The sequence below is a fragment of the Ctenocephalides felis genome, unplaced genomic scaffold (genome assembly GCF_003426905.1).
Source record: "Ctenocephalides felis isolate EL2017-DRISC unplaced genomic scaffold, ASM342690v1 CF-g0.4_SCAFFOLD_01170, whole genome shotgun sequence".
Classification (NCBI taxonomy): Eukaryota; Metazoa; Arthropoda; class Insecta; order Siphonaptera; family Pulicidae; genus Ctenocephalides; species Ctenocephalides felis.
This window is the reverse complement of record NW_020537324.1, coordinates 33,085,372-33,105,038: the sequence shown is the minus strand read 5'-3', so window position 1 is coordinate 33,105,038 and position 19,667 is coordinate 33,085,372. Positions and strand designations below refer to the sequence as shown.

Here is a 19,667-nt window from a genome sequence, read left to right as displayed (position 1 = left end):
ACGAGCCAACCTTTTATATGCTCTGTATTAAATTTTACCAAATGGCAATTATTTTAATATAAGCTTTTAGTAAGAGTATAATAAAAATACTAAATATTATCGCCATAGCAAAAAAGATTTATGTATAGCAAAAGCCTTTTCCATCTAAAATAAATCGTTTTTTGCTATGGCGATAATGTTCATTTTACTATGTATTTCGTCATTTGTATGCAGACATTAAAAAGCTTTGTTTCAAAATTTAATGTGCTATTTTAATTTTTACTATTTTCAATAAAACTGACCGGATTTATAGACAATATATTTTAAGACTGCCTATTTTGACAGACCGAAATTCAGTGAATTTTTCAGGCATCAATGTAAAAAAATATATTGAAATTAAATAATAGTCTCTGAAAAAATTTAAAGGATAAAAAATTTATATAGCTCTAACCTAAAATTCATATTAAAAGTGCTGCTTTTCTCACTTACTTGTTGGCTCAGATTATTTAGATGACTAAATAATCTCGTATTTGAAAAAAATTCTCGTATATCTATTTGAAAAAAAATCATATAAATATATTCAGTATGATTTTTACATTATTTTTGTTTTTGAATAAGATTTTAACTAGATGAAAAGCAACTTCTTTATGTTTGAGAAATAATCGACGCAATATAATTAATACAAGTACATTATTATTTATGAGTGATTTATAAGTATGACAAGCTGCTGTAGGTCTTTAACTTATATAACTTTAAACTTTTAACTTATTTTGTACAAATTTTCAAACATGTTAGTTATTTTCGATAACTATTAAAAATATTACATATTATTAAACGGAAAATGAACTCGTTCAATCTAAATATGTTGAATATGCTAAAATACACCATTATTCATAAGACTATATTTTTTTAGACATACAAACTTTCGGCAAGAAATCCAAAATATTTTTTCAACAATAAATTATGATGAGGTAGGTAAACCGATCTTTTTCAAAAAGTAATTATGACGATTTCAAACTGATTTTTTCGAGCGGTATTTGAATTTTCAAAATTGGTTCAAGATTTTTGCGAAAAAATTTGCAAATATCTGCTCTTTATAGAATTTTATGTTACATTAATATATTTTAAGTTTCAAAATCTCTGACTATGGTCAAAAGATTTTGAATTTTCAAAGTATATTTTACAATTCAACTCATCAGTTTTACTTGTAGTCCATTTTAGGACAAGTGTGAAAATTACTATATAAATAGTAAAATCTAAGTTTTTTTTAAAAGTGGAGTAGGTCAGTGTGTGCACTGAACGGCACAATATATCACAATTTATTAATTTGATTTATGTACTTTTTTACTAGAGAATATGTGTATGATCTGCATATTAATTTAATACAAAATGAACTAGCAATATCCAAAACGCATGGATTTTAAAATTAACTCAAAAAAAATCATATTTTCACATACTATTAATATTTATATTATAACTTATTATATTATACTATTAATAAAAAAAAATCTGCTGATTATAAAAAAAACATTGCGCGATCATCGCGGAAATTTAATTAACAATAAACCTTATTTGGTTTCATCAAACGGCTTTTAAAGTTTGAAAATTGAACTGAACTGAGCCAACTCTTTGATACTTTGATGGTCAACGAAAGGTCTAATATTGGCTTAGATACATACCATAAACCAGCTTACATACATACTGGTCTAATGGCTTACATACATACCTTATTTATGCCATAGACATTGCACTACATAGACTTCTAGTCCTTATATGTTTTCCATTTTATAAATATAGAAGGAGACTGTGACGCCACTTAGTGAACGAGCGTTGCCGACAATCGTAGAACACTCCCGATTGAATAAATGTCATATGTCATATATTTTATTTTAATATTAATAATGGCAATTGTGTGGACTAATAATTTTGTAACAAATGATATTTTAAATATTTAATAATATTTATCATAATAATTAATTTAATTCAAATGTTATCTGTGATAGTTTTATTTATATTATATAATGGCAATCGTGATGGCTGATAAATTTGTAAGAAATGATATTAATAATATTTAATAATATTTATCATAGTAGTTAATTTAATTCAAATATTATCTGTGATAGTTTTATTTCAATAATATAATCGCAATTGTGATGGCTGATAATTTTGTATGAAATGATATTAATAATATTTAATAATATTTATCAAAATAGTCAATTTAAAACAAATAATATCTGTGATAGTTTTATTTCAATATATTTAATAATATTTATCAGAATAGTTAATTTATAATGGTAATTGTGAAGGCTAATAATTTTGTAACAAATGTGAAATAAATGTACATAAAATCGAACCCATCTGCTAAAATCGGTTTATATATTATAAGGTCTATGTTAGGCACGTAACATATGACATATGACAATCAATCGGAAGAGTCCGCGATTGTCGGCAACGCTCGCTCAGCAAGTGACGTTACAGTATCTTCTATGTTTGTGCACTATACACAACGAATAACATGAGGACTATCAGTCCATGCAGTGTAATGTTTATGACTGACTCACATATACATACATACACAATCACACTATTTTTTTTAAATATTTGGTGTCAAACTATTCAGAACGACTTGCAATGCCAAGAAACTTCAGAAATTCTCTTTGGGAAAGCAAGTAATGCACATTCATTTTTGTGACACATTTAATGACAGAAATGCATAGCATTCAAAAATAAACGCATTATTTAAAATCGTAAACCCAATTTTTGTAATTCCATCTGCTCATCGTATTTTGCAGACGAATTTACTCTCAGCGCCTCATTTATTGAGTCAATTAAAGGCGATGCTGGTGTGTGTATTCATATTGACCATACCAATGTTTATATATACATATGTTATGTATATATGTATTCGATTCGCATATGGAGTAGCGAGATGCTGTTGATTAAGCATATTAACAAAATACAGTCGCGCTGCCAGTTCACGATGTTTATAAACACGAATCGGTCGAGATAACAAAACATATGTTTTTTTCTGTACACGTAGCCTCCACTCTTTCCGATAGAACACGTCGATTCTAATGAGATTCGTGTTAGAAACCAGTTTTGAATGTTGTTGCCTTTATGAGCTGAAGGCGATATGAAATGATATAATATTGCTTGAAATATGTAAAATATTATGCAATAATTATCCATAAGCAGGCAACGGAGCGGAAATATTTAATCTAATGCGCCTGATAGAACATATATACTTTTATAATATATTTTAGTCGGAATGATAAGAATTCTACATATCTGAACAGAGCAGTTTGTACGAGATTATTTTATTTATTACTTTATTTTAGTTTTTTTAAACTTCTCGTAGAATAAGTTATAGTAATCGTACAAAAATCAAAAATGAAGTTTTTTGCATATCTTCACGTTTAAGAAGTTTCTGAACATTTTGGCATACCTTACAAAAAATCGAAGTGTGTGTATATATATGAGGTTGACGTTTTCAGGAGCACCGGTCAACCAATTTGAATGATCAAAAAAGCATTCGATTCCTATTGATAAGGAGACATGCTGAATTTATGACAAGAGTTGGTCCAGCCGTTTCGCGGATACAAAGCAAAGAGTTCAGAAAATAAAAATAGAGTTTTTGATAGTGCGGGGCATCTGATTTGAATGATTCAAACAGCATTTAATTCGTAATTATGGGAAGAAGTGGTGATTAGTTTTTGACAGAAACACGTCCAGCCGTTTTAGAGATACAGTGCCAAACGTGCAAAAATAGCAATATTTGAACGAAACGATTTGAATGGTTCATACAACCTTTTGCTTGGATTGACGAAACTTGAGGAAAACAATAAAACAATATTTTGTTTGAATTTTTTTAATTTTTTTTTATTTTGAATATCGAAAATAATTTGGATTTTGCTTTTAATCCTAGCTAAAATTCTAATAAAATAAAATTTTAACTTTGCGATTCAGTTTATGAATTCTAAGAAATATAACTTAAAGTCCTTTATCTAACTCCGCTTGATTAAGTTTTGTTTATTCACTTTTCATGTAAACTTATGTAAAAGTCATCGTCGAGTTTATGAGCTCTTATATTCTGTCTATAAAATACGAATAATGAAAGTTACAGTATTTATAATAATATATTTGAAAACATTTAATATTTCATTACAAACTGGGAAGCTACAGCAATTTGCCTTAAGGCCCTATGCTATACACCACTAGTTAAATTTTATTTCAAATTTGAATATTAATCAGAACTACGTGTTCTATAATCTGTTGCCCTGTACATTTCTTAACCTTAGAAGACAGCCCAGTGTTACGGATCTCTTTTTGATGGTTTTATATTAGATATATTTCTAATAGTAGTATGAATATATATTGCAACGATGCCACGAAACCTATTTTACATGGTATCTATAATTTTCAGAAAATCTAATATTACAACTGACTGATTGATATTAAACTGGCCAAGGTGGGCCAATTCGTTTTTGGGGAAGGCAACATTAACAAATTAATAAATTTTGAATGGATGCTTTAATGCTAATGAAGCAGTGATTGACAAGAACAAACAACATCGCCTGATACAACCAAGAAAAACTAAAAAAAAATAGTCAACATTGTGCCAATATAAAAAATATAAATAAAACCTAATACATTTTCATATTCTGAAAGTCAATGAAACTATACGTGCATTTTATTTACAAAATTTTAGATTTCGTGCCAATAGATTTTTTTGAATTTACAAAAATCCCATGATTAAAGCTTTCAAATTAGTTAGTTAAAGAAATGAAAAAGTAATGCTTGGTCTTTTCTACTATTAAAAATACATACTATAGATAATAAAAATCGTGAAAACTGAAAATAACAATAATCTATTTTCAATATTTTGAATATTAAACTAGAACTTTTGATCATTAAGTAGCACCTAGAACATTTGTTGCATTAAGTGACAAGCAAAAAAAGCTGAGTTTTTTTTAATATGATGTACATTTTCAAAATATTGACTTAAAATGTACCAAAAACTATATTTGTATTAAATCTAATAAATACCTCATATTTTTTATAAAAGTTTGAACTCTACCAATTATCCCTATGACACAATGCCATACACTCACTTGAATCATATTAGAAGTTTTAATTCAAGATTTTGTAGTTTTAGAATTTTTGTAATCATATAAATATACATATTTAAAGATTCCACAAGTCGACCAGTGAAATTAGTATATGCAATTGGGAGATTCTAAGAATGTGATAAATAAAAATCAGATCTTATTGCATTGCAGCTATTATAAATTAAACTTTGGAGTTTGAAATATCGTTAAAAATGAGTAGGCATGAGTACCATGTTTTTTTTTGTAATTTGATTCTTGAATGTACGATGTGCTAAGAGTATAAATCGTCACGCAGATCCTATTACTGATGAAGTAATAATTATTTAAAGTGACACTATAGGAAAAATATATCCACATTTCTACACACACACATATATATATATATATATATATATATATATATAAATTAAATAACTACAAAAATAAAATTGACATACCACAAATTAGTTTCAAAGATTTCATCTTTTCTAAAAATTCCATTGGGTAAGTTTCAGTCTTCCAACAACACGGTTCCAAATTCAAAACTGCGCTGTCATCAAGCATAACCTCACATCAAGCAGTCGTGATATCCACTTCTTCTTGAAACTATATGTATATAAAAAAAATGTTTCCAATGGATATTAACCCTCTTGCAAGAATTGCGGCAAAAAATTAATACATAAATCAATAATACTAATTAAGTACCTATGTTAAGTAATATAACAACTAGAAAGGATAGCCATTGGTCGTCTTTCTTATAGTTATTAACAACATCATAGTCATTATTAAATAACCTATATATTAGACATATTGTAATTAATAATAATAAAATATACAAATCGTAGATATATTAAAAAGTACTGTAAAGTACAGCCTATTCTAACCAAATTTTATTGCACAGAATAGAATGTTTCAATGTTATTACTAAATTTACTACTGCTTTATATCAGGTTGTTCTGATGTTGAAACTAACAATATAACGTTAATGAAAAACTATACGAGTCGTTATCAATACTTAACGTCTTGTCTAGAAGGCCGTTCGTTGATCGTTTCATAATAAACATATGTTCAAAAATATTACACTGATATCCACATTTATCTTTCATTATTTTTATTTTAATTAAACAGATTACGTTTGTTATGTGTTGTTGATATGTATGTTTTTGAATTGAAACATCATGTAATATTTCATCACTCGAACGTTACGTTTGAGTTCAGGAAAAGATGTATACAAACGCCCGGAATATATCGCGGAAAATTTAACTGAAACGTCTGTCAGGTATCACTCACATTTTATAAAATATTTTGCATGCGAATGGGATTTATCAGATCATATTTCCCTATTCTTTTAAATTTTATATTTCAGTTTACTAACAGGAAACTACTATAGAAGGCTAACAAGGGCAACCTCATGTTTACTCTTCTGGGATTTTGATAGAACTCCGCATATAACCCAGTCATTTCATGCAAAAAAGCTGTTACTTTAAGAATTTTCCGGAAGTTTTGAAAATTGGTGATTTTATGGATTTTCAACTTTGCGACCTCGAATTTTTGATGCTGCCGCCGCCATATTGAAAAAATTGCGTCAAATATCAGTTTTTCAACTCTAGTTTAATTTTATATATAGTTATTTTTGTGTAACACGAGTTAGAAAGGAGACATCGTTGAAAAACTGATTTCTGACGCAATTTGTAAAGATCAATCAAAATCTATAAAATTACCAATTTTCAAAATTTTCGGAAAACTCTTAAGGTAAAACTGAACTAATAGTGATGAGGTTGATAGTCAAAACAAATTCCTTAAAATATTATAGGCCTATGAGAAGTAGTTCAGTTATAAAAATTGATTGAAGTTTAGAAAAAAACTTAATTATTAATTAAAATAATATACTTTAGTTTTACATCATAATCATTAGAATATCACTATATTTTATCTATCAAATGGAAAATGAGAATAAAATGCATTTTCAAATCATGAAGTTTTAATTTCATGACCTTGAAAAACATAATTTGTAAATTACCAAGTTGTTAAATGTCCTTAATCTGAGAAGTTTTAAATATATATTATTAACTAGTGGTGTATGGCATCGTGCCTTAAGGCAAATTGCTGGAACTTTCCTTACTAAAAATTAAATTTTGTAAAAAGGATTCAAATTTTTTTTTAAACTGAAATTTTAGATTTTTGAGAATTTTGAAGTTTTAGACTTTTTTATATTGAAATATTGTGGAAATTTTGAACTTTTATTCAAAGCAATCGCGTTGCGCGAGGACGCAAGGACGAAATATTGAAGCGCGTAAGCGCTGCGACACAGTCTGACGGGATAAACAATGTTACGAAACCCATAGAAACGTAAACAAAATGTATACTTATTATTAAAATCTATAAAATATTTGATAATTCGATGTGCATATGTCTATTGAACATTTTTGACCACCAAACTGGTATTTTATTATTTTTTTTACTCGGTCTCCAAAACCGCCAGACCTGCCTTCCCAAAACTTTGATCAGTTCTTCATTTTGTTAATACAAGTAAAATGTTTTTTGAATTATTACAATCGGACGCTCTGTTCTCTTAAAAACTGAAATACCATTTTAGTATGCTAGAGCAGCCTATGCCAAAAACTAATCAGCACGTCTCCTTATCAATATGAATCAAATGGTTTCGAATCATTTAAATCAGATGAACCGTATTCCCGAAATCATCGACGAAAATTTGTATCCGAATACAAATACATACGCACACGCACTCACATACACATATACATCCATTTTTTCTAAGGTATTCCAAAATGATCAGAAACTACTCAAACGTGAAAATTTATAAAAATTTTCATTTTAAATTTTTTTGCGATTACTATAACTTACCCTACGGGAAGTTAATATTAATGATAAATTATCTGTTCTTTCACTATGAAATATAACATAAAATATTGAATATCGTTCTATTTATTAAATATCAAAATATTTATATATAGTGTAAATATAATATATTATAAATATATCAATTATATAAACAACACTTATCTATAAAGGCTATGTTAACAATTTTATATAATGAAATTTTCTTCGTTTCATTCTTATAAATAGGGAGGACGGACGACACTGATTTTATCATACTCGAATATATAAAAGCTAAATTAATCTAATGATAGAACTATTTACATATATTTTTATAAAACCGCTTAGTAATTAAATTAAATCTCTTATTAAACATATATATTTACACTTGATTTCAACTGGCAGTGCGATTTATTTGACTTAATTTTTTTTTCATAAAATCGAATCTCAAATGTAATAAGTAAATTATTTATAGTCTATTACACACTGCTGATGTAATATATTTATTGAATATTCTGTCCTACAGAATGCATTATATATTGCACAAAGAATGTAATTTTAAACACATGCTAAAACAAAATATTTTCTTTATAACTAAATACATTTACACATTTTAATTAGAATTGAGATCTATAATATGATGACCGATGTCTAGATATTAATAATGTTAACAATAAGATAGAATATAATCACACAATTGGAACATTAGTTATACTATATATGTAAAAATAATTTGTTATTGTACACTCAATATTTTAATTTATAACTAATTTACATATATATTTACATATAGTTTTAAATATTATAAAGTTAAAAATATACTAAATTAATACTCTACCTCCGATAACAAAAATTACTTCGTTAGTAAAGCAATAATTTGAGACAATATTTTTAACGATTTTCATTCATCGGACTAAAATAATTTTTTTTTTATTTAATACAATCAAAACTTATTTTAAAACGCTACATTGCAAATTCTTGTATAATAACTTTGAAATTTATAATTTTATAAAATTATCCTTTATGTTAACGACTTAATCGTCGACTTTTAGAAATGGATTATGAATATTATAATATATATTTATTTTGGATTTGGTTAAAAATTAATATAGTTTTAAAAAATACCTCGTAAATATGGAACTAAAATATAGAAATGTTTTTTTTTTTAAACTCCGGTAAGGCAATTATTTAATATGAAGGCACAAATACTTATCGTACTTATTTAATGCAAATAAAAACTTTTTATGATGTAATGTTATCACTTGTATTTATATGATAATAATATGATAGAGTTTGTTGACCTTTTGTAAAGTTTTCTCATATAATAGTGTGGAAAATTTAGTAAATTTGAGGATATATGTGAATTATTGAAATAAAGTTCTGCTAAGTTATCCATTAATACGGCTTTACAATTTTTATAAATTAAATTAAATATGTGTATATATATGATAATTGATATTATGGATTATAATGAAGTAACTGTACTCGTACGTAATAATTTTAAAATTCTCATATTTTGAAGACCATAATTAAGATCAAAAGTTGTCATCATGCAAAATCTGATACTGAAAATAACTTGGAAAGAATTAAAAAAGGGCAGATTGCGTGCATGGTAAATTGAGCTTTTGATTCATCATTTCCAAAGACTATTTTTAAAAAAATAAATAATTTAAATATTTATTGTTGTATTAAATTCGTTTGCATTAATTATGAATTTTAATAGATTTTCTATTAATTTTATCAATAAAATTTTAAACGTCGATGATTTTGCTTACTCATATCAATATATTATATTATAACAAATGACCAATAAAAATTTGTTCAAAACCGTACCCTTATAGTCCGAGCTTTATAGTTCACTATTTCTTCTTGGTCTTTCTTATTGACCCAATGCCAATATTAAAAGTGATATATCAAACGTAGTCACAAATTTTCAAAGCTGCCATTTCATAAGTTATTATAATAAAGGTTTTGAATTCCAATAAAATATAATTTTGGTTTGAAAACTTATATTTCTAAATTTATCCCTGAATACTTAACATTTTCAAACAAAATCTGTTCATTGATTTAGTCTATATAGTCGTGAAAAATGTCAATAAAAAATACAAAATATCAGAAATAATGTAGAGCTTCGAACAAAAAATTCAAAAAATTAATAAAAAACAAAAGAGTTTTTTTAAAAAAAAAAGATTTTTTTATTTATTTATTGGATACGTTTTGGAACTGGGTACGTTCCATCTTCAGGACATCTGTCAAGGAACACGAGCTTGATAAGATTTAAAGAAACAATATATGTAAGAAAAGTAGAAAATCGTGGATTTTTATAAAATCAATGAAATGGTGTAAGATATAACATTATAAAATTATGACAATCAAAAGAGAAATACTAAAAATAAATGGGTGGATTATATATCAAAGTATTAGAAATGCTAGAAAATTTTAAAGAGAGTGACAAAACGCAGAATTAATTATCTGTATGATTGATTATACATTTACATTTTTTTTATTAAAAACGAATTTATCAATAAAAAGTGTGGTTTTGTTAACTTCTTTTAAGACGAAGAACCAATTTTGCATTGGCTTACATTACATTACATTAGTGTTCGCGCCAATCAAAGCATGCGGTTATATTGATATATAAACAAAAAATCATCTATCAGAAATTTATACAAATCAATCAATCACTCAGAACGTAATCAAAAACAGTAATAAAATTATTGTAAATATACTTATAACTTGTTATTAATATAAAATAAATATATACTGTTATAATCAAAGTATTTACAATTGGTCCTTCATAAGGCAAGCAATCACAACATCTTAAATTTTTTCATTGGTCCTTACGAGCTGGATTCAACAACATCCTAAATTTTTCATTGGTCCATACGAGACGGATGTGACGTCCAGCAATCGAAGGAGAAATCAAGCAAAACAAGCATAAACCAAGTAAATCAAGATTAAATAAAGAGGAAGTTCAAAATCAAGATAAGAAGTTCAAATTTGGAGCTACAGCTACAAGCACAAGCAAAGCAAGAAACCAGGTTATTCAATTACATTTCCTTCTTATCAATCTTTCCTTATTCAATTAATAAAGTTTAGTACGATCTGTGACAAGATGGAATCGTTAATAACTTTAAAATCACTCAAAACAAAGCAACTAGAAATTCAATCGCAATTAGCATATTGCGAAAAGATTTGCAATCAATGGTCACACATGCCTGTGTGTGAATTGAATATTTCTGAAATAAGCCGTTTTAAAGAATATGTAAGACCTAATTTTGACTTATTTGAAGATACGGTTATCAAAATAGCAACTTTACTTGATGATGAAGAAGAAATTGATAATTTATTTGATAACGAATTAGAAGAGTTTTTTGATAAATACCAAAAATGCTTGACAACATTATCAAAGCTTAGGCTAGCAGCCTTGAATAAATCAGATACTAGTTCGGAACTCAATTTAAATTATACCAAAACAACAAATAATGCAGGTAACATAAAACAGCCTCAATTTTATTTACCTCAATTAAACATTTCTAAATCAATTTCGGTTTCAAATCATGAATCTAACTTTAAAGCTCAAGTAGATATATCTTCAGAAATAACAAACCATTGCAAAAAACATTGGTCCTAACAATCAAGCAAGACATACCTAACTAAAGTACGCATTAACAAATATTTAAAACTAAAGACATTGACATCATTCTTAGGTGAAATGGAATTTTGCACCTTGGGGTTCAAATCAAAACTCAAACCTTTACAAATGTCACCCCATAGCGCTGTCCAAAAATCCATTTATCTATAAATTATCGATACCATACCTAAACACATGAGTAAGTATTATATCTTTACCACTTATATTTGTTAACAAGATTAAATGAAAAAAAAATGGAGGCTTTTCTATGTCATTTTATCGCATGTCTCTTAAACACAAGATATAATGAATATAGTATTATATTCGAACTAATATCTGATTTAACGACAAAATGTTTGATAGCAATGCATAAATCTCGCAAAATATATTCATATAACAAAACGATAAGATTTGCTAGAAATGTTATAAACTTTTGCAAATAAATCGAACTAAAACAAGATTACGAATAACATGGAAAAAGAAACTATATCGTGGAATCATATTCAATCATGGCTTATATTTCAAACCTCAAATTATTCACACTTCGGAAGAATTCAGACACAGATCGGAACATAGTTAAATATTGCTTAAGCTCTAATACAAAAGATACTGATCACTTCCATATTCAAAAATCTTAAACCTCAACTTGCTATGTGTCAATGCTTGATATCTTCGAAAACAAGCTTGCCCAACATTAGCAACTTCAAAAAATATGCAACAAGAGCGTGTGGAATATGGAGTCAATTGCAGACTTTTCTCGTTTGCAGATACAACCACCATAACCAGTTCAAAATGAGAATGTTAGAGTGCTTCAATAAGACAATTTAGAAGCAGAAAATATTGAACTGATTATTGCTGATTAGTCTGAAAACACTCAAAAAAAATGAATCTATAAACTATGATTTCCAATAACAATCAAGAAATGCAGTTTAGAAATTTGTGTGTTACCAGAACCACAAACATCTAATTAATTCACATTAATGAAGATTACCAATCATTTTGAAATCTATATTTCAAGGTCGGGAGAATGTTCGCGCCAATCAAAGCATGCGGCTATATTGATATATAAACAAAAAATCATCTATCAAAAAATCATACAAATCAATCAATCACTCAGAACGTAATCAAAAACAGTAATAAAATTATTGTAAATATACTTATAACTTGTTATTAATATAAAATAAATATATACTGTTATAATCAAAGTATTTACAATTGGTCCTTCATAAGGCAAGCAATCACAACATCCTAAAATTTTCATTAATGTCTTATTCGAGTTTGCTGTGTGAGACAAAATGTATTATTCACTCAATGTCATGCGCTAACTATATGAAAAACTTATTATTGAACCGATGAATTTTAAGGAGAAACACTTGACTTAAAATCTGTGTGTGCATAATCATACAGGTAATTAAATCTGTTTTTTCTTACCCTTTTTCATAATTTTCTATCATTTTTAATATTTTGTTATATAATCCAATCATTTATTTTTATTATTTTTATTTTTATTATATTGTCATATTTTTAAAATATAGCGGAAGATAATTGCATGCCGTCAGAATTAAAATTAGTTATTTAATTAATTGGAAGTATATTTAGATAGATATTCTTCGCATAGACCATGTCTTCTTAAGCCATGGGTCGCAACCCTATTGGGGATCGCGTAGAAAAATTATGGGGTCGCGAAAAATTTTAATGTCATATTCATATCTATCACACATATCTATCATTTTATAAAATCACGTCTAGATTTTCTACGAATTCTAAAACCATATATTTTCGTATATATATATGAATTTCGTATTATCTAATAAATAGATCATCTAAAAATATTAATTTTTTATTCTTTTATATTTGTGTGGGTCGTCAAGAAACTCGCAATCATACATGGGGTCGATAATGACAAAAATTTAGAAAGCCATAGATTTAAAATGAAATTAAAACAAATATTTATAAATAAAATACTTGAATATAATGATCATAATTAAATGCTTACTGTATAAAAATATATTTCATGTTTGCTAATACTTTTTTGTGAACCCGTCTTGATCTATGATATGTAATGATGAATTAAGGCACAGTTGGCTAGGAAAAATGATAAATAACACGAATGCAAATCGTCTTAAGCCTTGTTGAACAGTTTTGTGCAAATAATCTGACATTATAATTTCTACGCACGATTCTTGGCTCGCAATCTTTGCACAATAAATGACGTTCGCGAAATCCGTGAATTTTTTACTAGTCGCGACGTTCGCATTTGGTTGCGCTACTTGTGCTTTATATTAAAGTGATTGATATTATCTCGTGGCCATGCATTGTGACTGAACATAAAAACTAAGTGGTGCCTTTGAATTATTTATTGAATGATTGAAGGCGAGATTGGACTTAGCGTTTTTCAATACATCTGATTCGACCACAAAGAATTTAATAAATAATTAGATTTCCATTATCTATTATCACTAAGGTGACCATACGTCCTGGTTTTACGTGACAGTCCCGGATTTCCACCTTGTGTCTCGGGTTATTCTAAAAGTGATATTTGTTCCGGATTTAATTCTACAAGTGCTAATTTTTTCAAATTAAATTATGAAAAAAAAGATTCAAATAAAAAAACTGTTTTTATTATATCCTTAAATAGCATTTGTTATTTAAACTCCGCCTCTCCTGTTACGGATTAGCATAACTAAAAATTTCTGTCCTGAGTTTGACTTAAAACAATCTGGTCATCTTAGTTATCACAGACCAGAAATTTTATCTAGCTTGTGCAAAACATCAAGTCCAAACGTACAAAACGTAAACGTACAAAATTAAAACAAATAAATAAGCTGAAACTTTATATAAAATAAAATAAGAAGCCGCTCATTAATCACGCCCAAATTACTACCCTCTCCCACACCAATCATTACGTATATTTTAGTACCTAAATAAAATTGAATTTTTTTTTTTTTTAAATTTAGGTAAAAACTAATAATAAAAATGAATATAAGTGATATCTTTATAGACTCCACTTCTTCCCCACGCGATATTTTGTAATTTTTTGTCAAACCTTCCACTTCAAGCCTCACGTGATTATTGGTATTTTTACATAAACTAGAATTATTTAAAACGTTATCAATTGGTTTAATTTTATTCTTGTAGAACTAAGGTGACCATATTTTTTTAAGTCAAAACCGGGACGGAAATTTTTATTTATGTTAATCCGGGACGGAAGGGGGAGGGGGTGTAATAGATTTTTTATTTGAATCGATTTTTTTTTAAATCGGAATTGCGGACTTTCAGTAAGAACTTTATTATTCGATTAGATGTAATATTTTTTTATCTATAACATTATATCTTATATTTTTTTCAATGTTTTGTTTCACTTTTGAGCTTTATATGAAATTCTATTCAATTTCTTCACAATTAATTTAAATTTTAAATTTCAACAAAATTTACTTGGTTGTTTATTTTCATATTTTTTATAAATTCACCTATTAATTTTCGAAAAACCGGGACAATCTCAATCTGGGACAAAAGGTTTGAATCAAAAATTGCTTTTAAAAAACCCCGGAAAATATGGTAGAAATCCGGGACTGTTCCGGCTAAAACGTGTCATCTTATTACAACAAAGTATTTGAGCAATCTCTTTAAAAGTGATCAAAATGACAACTAATACTGAATATCTAACTCATTAATATTATGAATTGATAAAAATAAATAAATCTGTTTTTGATATGATTAGAATTAACTCAGAATACTATGCATACTATAAGGTCGCCTATAGACGACATCCAGTGAGTCGACTTTCGCTTCAAGATTTATCACTCAGAGTGGTATGAAATGGATTTCTACACAAAATTTATCAAAATGATTGAAACATGATTTTGAACAAATTAATTGAATTATGTCCAAAATCTACACTTTACTTAATTGCAACTGAAGACAATAAGAGCAATGATAATATATAGAATATAATTGTAAATTGGTCATAGACGAATGCTTTTCATTGCTTCTTTAAATAAAAAGTTTTTAAAAGCCTTGCTCACACCCAGGTGTATGATATACGATATACATATTGCAAATCATTTGCCAAAAATATTATTCAATAATGATTCGCAGAATTTTAAAATTAGATTTCAAAATATTTGTATATATTTTGGGCTAATTACTACTTGCTTATACAATCATAAGACACATGACTGTACTTGTAAAACTCATGATAAATAATATATTGCTTTGATATAAGTAGAACAATTATTCGATTCGAATCGATCAAATGTGTCTCTTATTATTACAAATACTATGAAGGCATCCTGAGTCTTGTTATCTTTCTTTAAATGATGATATAATTGTGATATAAAAATATAATCTCGAGTAAAAATATTAATAACTCAATTGTTTTTGTGACTATAAATATTTGCTTAGTTAAGATATTAAACAATGCGATTATTGTGTATGTTTACGTATGATATAAATTATTTTTCTCGTTACTTTATTATTTAGGAAACAGTTCAATGAAATATTCATTATATAAAATTTCATTAAAATTCTCCACAAACGTAAAATTTTTTTTTTTTTACCTAATATTAATAATATACTGACGACAATTTTTATATTGTTCAATAAATTCTTCATAATTACGTACATGCATTGCAAAACCATTTAATATAATTTATTGTTGGGATAAGTATTATTGGTTTGAAAAATAAAACAACAAATCAATTCGAAAATATAAGTAAAATAATTTTTTACCTTCCAAAAAATAAATTGCTCAGTCAGAAAGTATAGTTTCATATAAAAATATATACAGTCTAGGATAACAATAATATGCAGAACGTGCACACATCTGATAAACGAAATAAATCAAAGAAATTAAAATTTTAACACAGAATTTTCAAATAAAGTAAAAATAATTAGTACTTAGTTATAAAAACAAAGTAATTAAGCTAATATAATACTATTAGTTTATGATTCAAAACAAAACTATGCGCCGAATATATTTTTATAAAATATGAAATAAATATAATATTTATCATTGAAATGTTAATTTGCAGCCAAATAGTCAAAATAAATACAATAAATAATTTATCCATTCAATATGTACGTTTCGACATGGTATAATATATAATATATTATTTATTATTATAATATATAATTTAATATGTATAATATGTGTGTCATCATTTAGCAAGTTAATAAACTTGAGCCAGGAAAAACCCACACAAAATTTGTGTGTCAATCATTGTTTTATAAACTTTAAATAAATTAAAATATTAAAATATAAATAATAAAAATATGTAGTTGGTCAGATGATTTTCAAATTGAAATGGTTGGTAATCATGTGACTAACTATATAACTTTATTATTGTTCTTTCACTTCATTTCGCTTCTTCATAAAACAATGTGTTTAATTTTGTGTGTGCTTTTTATTTTATTGTTCTTTATTTTCACAATTTGGCTGCAAATAACTAGGTTACATAATATAATTATTAACTTTGTTAATAATTATATTTTGTTGTTACGAATTAAAATAATATTTACCATGTTGGCTGCGGAAGTCGACAAGGTGTCGACAGGGCGTCGATAGAGTGTCGACAAGGTATCGACAAGGTGTCGACAAGGTATCGATAAAGTGTCGACAGAGGGTCGACAAGATGTCGACGAGGTGTTGACAACTTCTCTTTCTTCTCTTGCGAGAAAAGAAAGAAAGAAAACAAAGTATCGACAATGCTACATTTACTTTAAATCTATCACCAAACTAGTTAATGAATCCTATCTATAGAAGAAGGGCCCAAAGAACAGTTTTTGTCCCCGCGACTGAGTTACTGTTTTCTGATGTTTCAATACAATTGAAACTATTTGTCCTAGTTTCAATTACTATATAGAATCTATAGAGTAATTGAAACTAGGACCAAATAGTTTCAATTTAATTGAAACATCAGAATATTTAAATTAACCCGTAGGTTAATAAGGTTGCTCGCCCTTTATATAGATCTACTGTTATAAGCCCCCAGGTCGATCTTGTCAAGCACCAAGCAAAAAGCAAATGTACAAATAAATATTTTATAGTAAGCCTAAATGACAATTGTTACTTTCGACTTCACAAATTGTTACTTTTACACTTTTATAATAAATAAAAATAGCTGTCCACATAGTGACGTCAATCCGCGCCGCTGTCCACATAGTGCCGATTGCTTCTATTTTCCCAGTAAAACTTTGAAATCAGTAAAAAAACTACATACAACCGAGTTAAGGTCAAATAAAGCTATTTCTTGAAATAAACGTTTCAGCAGCAGGAAATCGAGATAGAAAAGTCCAAAGAAACGCCAGTCAACATGTTAACTACAATGAGGCAGTAGTGTCCAAAATATCAGTTTACGGACTATCTGTATATAATTAAATACTTTACGGAATGATGATTATCCAAACAACATGAATCTTAATTAAATTAATAAATTAGTCTAAAATCACATAAACGCGTATTTATGCATAAATCGCGCGTCAAATTCTATTATTACATTGCAGTCTCAAGTGGCTGACTCTGACTCCTCGAGTCTTTCGTGAGCGGTTCGCTCGGCCCTACCGCGTCGTCTTCGACATCGAAATTGGTCTCGAGCAGAGCTTCGCTCTTCGAACGTTCATACCTTGATGGTTTGCTGGAAATCAGAATCGGCGACACGGAAGGCATCGCAACGGACGACTGGGGCCTTTCCGGCGGAATGTTTAACGTTGCAGCCACTGGCGGCGGAGGAGGTGGTCGTAAGGGAGGTGTTAGAACATATCTGAAAAAAATGTAAATGAGTCATTTATGTTGTACTGAGTTTATGTATGCAAAATATATATAGTTTTAAATTTAATATAATTTTTTTTAAATTTTGTTTTTATCAAACTACAATTGCCTGAAAAGGCATTCAGTAACTGTTGTGACTAAGATAAAAATAAAATTTTAAAATACTACGCATTGGTAGTATTTCAAGTTTGTATAATAAATGTAAATATGTGAAAATAATTACAAGGAAATAATAAATATAAACTAGTTGGTTTGGTATTTAGCCTTGAGGTAAGTTACATGAACTTCCCGATATGTTTAAATAATCAACTTAATCAATAAAAATAAATTAATTTATGAGTCATTAAAAGTATTCTGAGTGGATTTATTACACATAATTGAAAACGAACGAACACTTTGACTCAGAGTATTTTTTAAAAGCAAATTTTCCAAAATCAATAATTTTTATAAATGAACCAGTTTCCAGGACTTTAATGGTTTATTATGTTCAAGACCAAGTACTCTATCATTATACCAAGTAAATAGTCTAATTTTAATTTTAACAAATGTCAAAGGAACTACTCATTTTCTCAAACTTTGACGATTTTTTAAAATTAAACTATTTGTCGTAAGGCCGTAATATTTCAGTAAGTTCTATAAGACCATAGTATATATCGCTAAAAATAATTTCATAAAAATCGGCTTCAATTTTTTTCAACAGTTAATTACAAGAAATAGGCTCGGTAGATTTTCACCTAAAACTAATCAGCATCATTCCCAACTAATATCTTTCGAACAGTTTTTGATTTTTTAAAATCGGTTCGGTAGGATGAGCTTAAATGTGGACAAAAATTTTAACACATTTTTTCAAATTACAAAGAGACGACTTGGCAGATCGTCGCACAAAACTGACAATCTATAGTGCTCATTGAGATACATCGAATGGCTTTTAAATTTATGAAATCGGTTCAGGCGTTTTTGAGCGAACGTCGATGAAATATCTAATTTTGACAAATGCCAAAAAAACGATGCCAATATTTGCAAACTTCGAAAAATTTTTAAAGCTAAACGAGTTGTCGTAGGGCGATAATATTTTAGTATGACCTAGAAGACTATGGTATCTACCGTCAAAAAAAAATCATAAAAATCGTCGATTTTTTTTTTAACTTTATTACAAGAAAACGGCCCGGCCGATCTTTACGAAAAACTAATCAGCACGATTCCCAACCAATATCTATCGAATGGTTTTGAATTTTCAGAAGAATTGTAGGCTAAAACGTGGACGAAAAATTTTTTACTTTCTGCAATTTACAAAGAAACGGCCCGGCCGATCGCCGCAGTCCTGATGAACAAACCAATTAGGTACATATCTGGGCGCGTC

At 27.7% G+C, this 19,667-nt stretch overlaps 1 protein-coding gene across 2 annotated transcripts in view; it reads left to right on the top strand.

The window, feature by feature from the left end:
* LOC113368088 overlaps positions 1-19,667 on the top strand; it is a 329,266-nt gene that overhangs the window by 58,101 nt on the left and 251,498 nt on the right. The window lies entirely within an intron of this gene.